This window comes from Triticum aestivum, chromosome 6D (genome assembly GCF_018294505.1).
Source record: "Triticum aestivum cultivar Chinese Spring chromosome 6D, IWGSC CS RefSeq v2.1, whole genome shotgun sequence".
Classification (NCBI taxonomy): Eukaryota; Viridiplantae; Streptophyta; class Magnoliopsida; order Poales; family Poaceae; genus Triticum; species Triticum aestivum.
This window is the reverse complement of record NC_057811.1, coordinates 280,568,183-280,574,577: the sequence shown is the minus strand read 5'-3', so window position 1 is coordinate 280,574,577 and position 6,395 is coordinate 280,568,183. Positions and strand designations below refer to the sequence as shown.

Below are 6,395 nucleotides of genomic sequence, written 5' to 3'. Positions count from 1 at the left end.
CTACCCCTTACATTACTAACGAATTGATGTTTGTCGTGTGTGGCAGTTTGACATGAAATGGTAGTTCGATATGCATAATCTAAATATAAATGATTGATACCGGATAGACATATTTTTATGATCATGTACTATAATTATTTTTGCATGCATTTGTTTAGAATATTCTGAGAGAAAATTATGCTATGATTTAGGTTCAACCCACGTCGTGAACTCTATCATTATAGTGCGTATATACTGTAAGTAATCTTATTTTGTGCGTATGTATGAGTGCATGCGTCTGTAGTAATCTTATTTTGTGTGTATGTATAATTGAATTTGCATTTTGTGTTGTTTGTACATAAAGGAAACTTTTTCTGGTGGATTTATTTGTTGTGCTTTAGCCCAACAGATTCACACAGACGTACACAACCTTCAAGTCTTTTCTCTCGCACTCTTGGCTCAAACAAAAAAAATCTTCTCTCGCACTCACACCTTTGCCGTTTCTAATCCTCAAAAAAAAAAAAAAAAGAGATTGCTGTTTCTTGATCCCCTTTTCATTTCCTTCCTTCCTCTCGCTCCTCCTTCCACCTGATGAGCTCTGACTGTTAGCGCTGGTAATTTGTGCTGCGGATTCAATCAATAGCACCTCAGTTTTCTCTCTTGATTCCCTGCTGCGACCTTGCTCGTACTCACTTGCACGCACACCTGCAGCTCAACTCACTGGTGCGGCCATGGGGTGGCCGTCTACGGTGCTTGGTTTGGCTCCTATACTCGTCGATCTCTCAGACCGGTCAACGGCGACGGAGTGGTAGCAGGGCCCAAGGGAGAAGCGGCTCAAGGGAGGAAACGAGCTCGTCGATCCTGACGGCGCTGTTGCCGTCGGCGTCCATCCAGGTGATGTGGGTGTGGATCTTGTCTCCCGCAGACAGGTTGGATCCACCTTGATTGTGAGATGCTGACGGTGTTGTTTTCGATCGCATCGTCGCTGCCTCCCGAGCGAGGCAGCCCGGTAGGTCATCTTCATCCTGGACTGGCAGCCTGATTTCGGCAGCTCATTCTTCCACTTGCAGGTCCCCCTTCTCTCTTTTCCTACCCCTCTCATGTTTTTGTTTCTTATCCTTTTTCTGCATGTGTATGGGTAAACCAATATAATGCGATTAAGGTGTTGCTTGTTAGGATGTATATATCTGTTTATGGCCCCCTGCCCCGTTCATATTCAACAAATTTAGTAAGTAATTAGTGTAATCATGATTAGCCATGTCTTACTATTTAGTACTACCAAAGAAAAAGTTTATAGGAAAATAGGTGTGATTGCATCCTACTCCCTCCGTTTCCAAAATACTTGACTTCCATTTGTCCAAAAATAGATATACCTATATACTAAAACATGTCTAGATACATCCATATTTTGACAAATGGAAGGCATGTATTGTGGAACGGAGGGAGTACATATGAACTAAAATGATGCGTGGATGTTGACACTATTGGCTTGTACTATAGAATAATCTTTAAATATCAGATAACACAAAGTGTCGACATTTGGTATTAACCAGCTATTTCCACCAAATGTTGATGCATGTTTCCAATACTTCTATGAGTAGTGGATCATATCCATTCTGCCATATAATGCTAGCATAGAAAATTCAGTTTTTATTTTGAAGATAGTTTTGTAGTGTACTATTTTTTCATCTACTTATGTTTATCTAAAAGGCTAGTAGCATCTGGAAGTTTGTTTTTGTTCCTACCTTTAGAATATTTTTGTGTATACTATGTTCTTGACCACATCTTCCTTGTTGTTAGTTTATTTGCTATAGAAAAGAAAATAACAGGTATGGTCAAGTTAGTAGGCTATTACTGGCAAGTGTTTTCCCAAAGTATCTCCTTTTTCTTATGTCCCTCATGAACTCATTGAGCTTTGTGTGGAACATTCGATCAACAATATCAGGTTTCTGTGATGTTCTTTGGCCTACTTCCATAAGCATAGATTGAATATCCGGCCAAGCTGTGTTGCACGTGAATGCCACAAATAGGTCTGTGTATCAAGCCCATCGACATCTTGCTATAGCATCTTGGTAGTTTTGTGCTTGTATCTTAGGTTATCTGTGAAGCTGGATGGCAGTAGTATTCTCCTTCCTACCTTGTCAGCCCTTGTATCTCCTCTTTATGTTGCATCCTGCAAGTCAGCATATAATTCTGCTCTTATGTTTCCTTGATGTTTTTTGGACCAGTCTAGTTTGTACTACAAAATGCATGCAAGGGCATCCATGTTGAACTTCCGAAGTTGCTCGTTCGTTGAGGTTCTTCTCGCCTTTATGCATGTCCAAACGCCCTTCTCAAGTTGCTCTTTCTTCATACCAGAAAATTGCACCACACCATTCACACTTGCGCCTTGGACTTTCGAAGTTCCAAATTTCCATATCAGTCCTTTTCAATGTCCTGTTTAAGTTTCTGAATTTAGCATCAATTTGAATATTAGTATGTTCTTTTTTCTTACTAATACAACAAACTTAATAGAACTGACATATCTGGTTATTCTGCCCTTGATTTTTTCTATTGTACACTTTGTGTTACTTTTAGTCATGTACACATGCTTAACAGAATTACCAGGTTCATGAATGTCCAAATTGTAGATCTTAATTGAATTTTCTTGCTACTTACTTCGTAGTTTTACCAGCCTATGCTTTCCTGTGGCAATTCAACAATGCTAATTTTGCCTCAGTCAATGCACATGATTGACATCTGTACATGATATGGTTCCCTGTGGTAATTCAACAATGCTGATTTTGCCTCCGTCTTGATTAAGCCCTGTTGCATGGAAATGTGTTTTCATGTTTAAAAAAAGCTAATAGGTACAATCAGGAACAAATGCAACATGTTTTTGTGATTCAATATAGCACTTGGAAGGAACGGAACACATAGATATCACAATTGATGCGCAAAGAAGACGCAAGCTATAATGTTGCTTCCAGTATACCATACTACAGTTGTGCAACATGTAAGGGAAGTTTAGCAATTGAATTAAGAACAGTAAGTTAAGATAGTGGATGATAATACACATAAGAATACCTTTGTGATGATTTGCTTATGGCACGTGGTTGGCATATTTGTGCTGTCTGGCACATCTCCATGTATGATCGAACGCTGTCTCTTGTTGTTGTCTTGAAGTTTCATTCTCCTTTCCTAATCCTATCTTGTTATTATTGATTGTCTGGATTCACATCAATATTATAATATATTTTTTCTGCCCATGCTTAAATCAATTATGAACACAAATGTGCCTAACTGGAATTGTTGCATTATATAATTTAGGTGTAACCGTTTTGTGATATCACTTATTAAAAGTGCATGATTAGCAGCGGATCACCTTGTTGGATTGTATATTTGATTGCTTTTAACTACCTTGGCAGGTTTCTCACATTATTGCAATGTGGTCCACCTTTTATTTTCATCGTTTCTTCCTGCACAAAATAGAAAACATGTATTATAGAGGATGATATTGTAAAATTGGTACCAAGTACTGCTGAAGGTTATGGAGATCTATGATTCTGATTAATTATTCACCTTACAATTTTTTGTTTTGTTGTAGAAGTAAAGGAGATCAACTTCCAAGATCAGTGATTGTGGTGAAAGCTTTAATGTTAAAGTGGATGTTAAGTTTCAATCATCATGATGAAGACACATATTTGTGAGGGTCTGTTACCCTTCTGTTGTTTTTAGATGATAGTCTATATGAAACCATATATGGGTGAAGAATTAGATTGTAATTGGGGATGGCAGGTTCATGCACAATTACGATTGAAGAATCGCAAGGGAACTTGCCTGGTCTAAATTTGGAAGCTATTTGATTATGTACCTTGAGTTGAAACGTGGTATGTACCTTCGATCATGTTCCTCCGTGATTTTCATGGTGATTGGGAATCAAGTGGTGTAGACTCGACGGGGATGACTTGGAATGAGAGGAGCCATGGCAAGCTAGCATTAAAGGAGGAAGGGACTCACGCAGGTGATCTTCCAACATAGATTTGTTTGTAGATGCGTTTTCTATTGGATTGTAAGGAGGGAGGTATATAAATAGATTATTATATCCATGGAGTATATTGTTTGAGAGAGATACAAACTAATACGAATCTTGTGTTGTGTTGTTAATCATATCACATGTCTAGCTAGATGGAAAAGCAAAGATGAATCGATGAGTTACTAAATACTTAATCTAGAGATCTTCTACTAAGAATAGATGGGCCAAGTAATGAAAAAGAAACGGACAATATATGCATACAGGAGAGCACCTCGGTGGCTGCCGATTGCTTCCCAGAAAAGAACGTGTGTGTCCAACCAAGCTTGCAAAGCAAACAAATTGATTGAATTCTCACACAAGCTTGCAAAGCAAACAAATTGATTGAATTCTTAGGGTATTAGTACGTACCAAAAAGCTAGTTGATCAGTTCCTCCACCAGCCAGCACGCAGGAACCGCAGATTGGTCAGATTAGTCGTTAATTCTTTCTGAGGCTAGCATGTACTCCCTCCGTCCTTTGAAGAGTGTACTTCCAAGTTTATTGGAGAGTCAAATTATCTCAAAGTTTGACCGAGTTTGTGCAAAAATATATCAATGTTTATGAAACCAAATAGGTATATGATGAAAGTATATTTTATCATGAATCTAATGATACTAATTTGATGGTATAAATGTTGATGTAACATTATATAAATATGGTCAAACATAAAAATGTTTGACTTTCCAACAAAGTTGGAAGTACACTTTTTAAAGGACGGAGGGAGTATGTGGAGAGCCCTCTAAGCAATTCTTTCGCTGGCCGTAAACGCATGCACATAAAGCAGATCAATCCATGCACGAAGGCACAAACACACGTTTCAGATCTGCAATGAAGATGTCTTGCCTTCTATTTTTTTTCCATGACTCCCCTATTAAATTGATAATGAAAGGGTACTTGGGCTGATTTTTAAGGATGACATTGGTGGGTAATTTCTTCAACTTTAAAGTTAATCTAACGGTTGTGATATTTAGATGTATAAAATTAAAGGTTAGATGTTTCTAATTATTGTGGTAATTTCTAGCCTATTTCTATTTTTCTGGTTAACCCGTCAAGCACTTTTTATATATAATAGATAACCCAATTTGCCTTAAGTTGTGAAGCAACCTATATTTATATCGCTCCTAAAAATCTCAAATAATTCTCATAAATTGTTTGGGTCATATATTCCTCAAATATGGCAAAATATTTCATTTGCCATGTTTCCCATCATGCTCAATTAATTATTTTCCTATTCTGTCCTAAGTGGCAGATTGTGAAGCAAGTGCCATTTATCGTTTCCCAATTGACCCCAAACTTCTTGGACACCTTTTCATGTCCAAATAATTGTCTCATGCCAAAATTCAACTTAATTTGCCTAGTGAATATTCCTGAGCAATTTTTCAAAGTTCCTGTCTAAGGGAATTGGTTGTGAAGGAAGTACTATCTAGGTTAATCCAATTGAGTTGAAATTTTGCAAGGTCCTTCATATGATCAAATCATGACTCTCCACCAAATGTGAGCTCATGTAACTCATCTAGGTGAGCCCAGCTCCAAATCTTAGTTTCTGGTCAGATTTTCAGTTTGTGAAGCAACTATATTTTGTATTGCTTCACTTAAGCTGAAAATTTTCCAGGGCATTCTCCAATCCATATAAACACTCTCCACAAAAATTTGGCTAAATTCATTACATAATTTGCCCTGTGAAATTTTTCCAAGTTTTTGTCCAGAGCAAAGCTATATGAAGCAGGTGCTATTTTGGTTCATCCAAATGGCATGAAACTTTTTGGGCATGTTCATATCTTCAAATAATCGGGCCATGCCCAAATTCAGCGCAATCCCAATTGATATGTGGGTGCTACTTCATGTTTTGTATTTCTGTCCAGTCTGGTGGTTTCGACAGCAACCACTAGCTAAACTCCTCTTCCTGAGCTGAAACTTTGCCATCTTAATCACCTTAAGGTGTGACCATCACCAGACAAATTATTTACCACGTTACCAAGCTGGCGTAACCACAGCAAGTTACAAACACCTTCCTGTTGATTTACTTTGGAGCTAAGTGCAAATATCTTATTTGCCCCTGGACCGGTTTATTTCCTCATTTGAACTAAGGGCACGACGATCTATCTACTGGACATGGTCTGACCGGCCAAAACGAGCCATTTGCTCTAGTGCACGCAGTGATCACGCTTGCGTCATGGCAAACTCGCGCTCTAGCTCGTTCCGGCCACTATGCTCGTCCTCTCCCTCCTCGTCTCGACCTCAAACATTGTCCAGGAGCTCTCCCATGCTCGACTGCCTCGCCCTACATCGGTGCCTCGTCGTGGTTCGCCATAAATGAGCCGCAAACGCCATGCCCGTGCGATGCCCAGCCACTGACCTCCATT

General features: G+C 38.7%; 1 long non-coding RNA gene across 1 annotated transcript; it reads left to right on the top strand.

Annotated features, from left to right (window-relative positions):
• Positions 1-418: 418 nt before the first annotated feature.
• LOC123144648 (uncharacterized) lies at positions 419-4,061 on the top strand. Its single transcript, XR_006471799.1, has 2 exons — positions 419-593; positions 691-4,061. It is a non-coding gene; the product is annotated as an uncharacterized lncRNA (long non-coding RNA).
• The last annotated feature ends 2,334 nt before the right edge of the window (positions 4,062-6,395 follow it).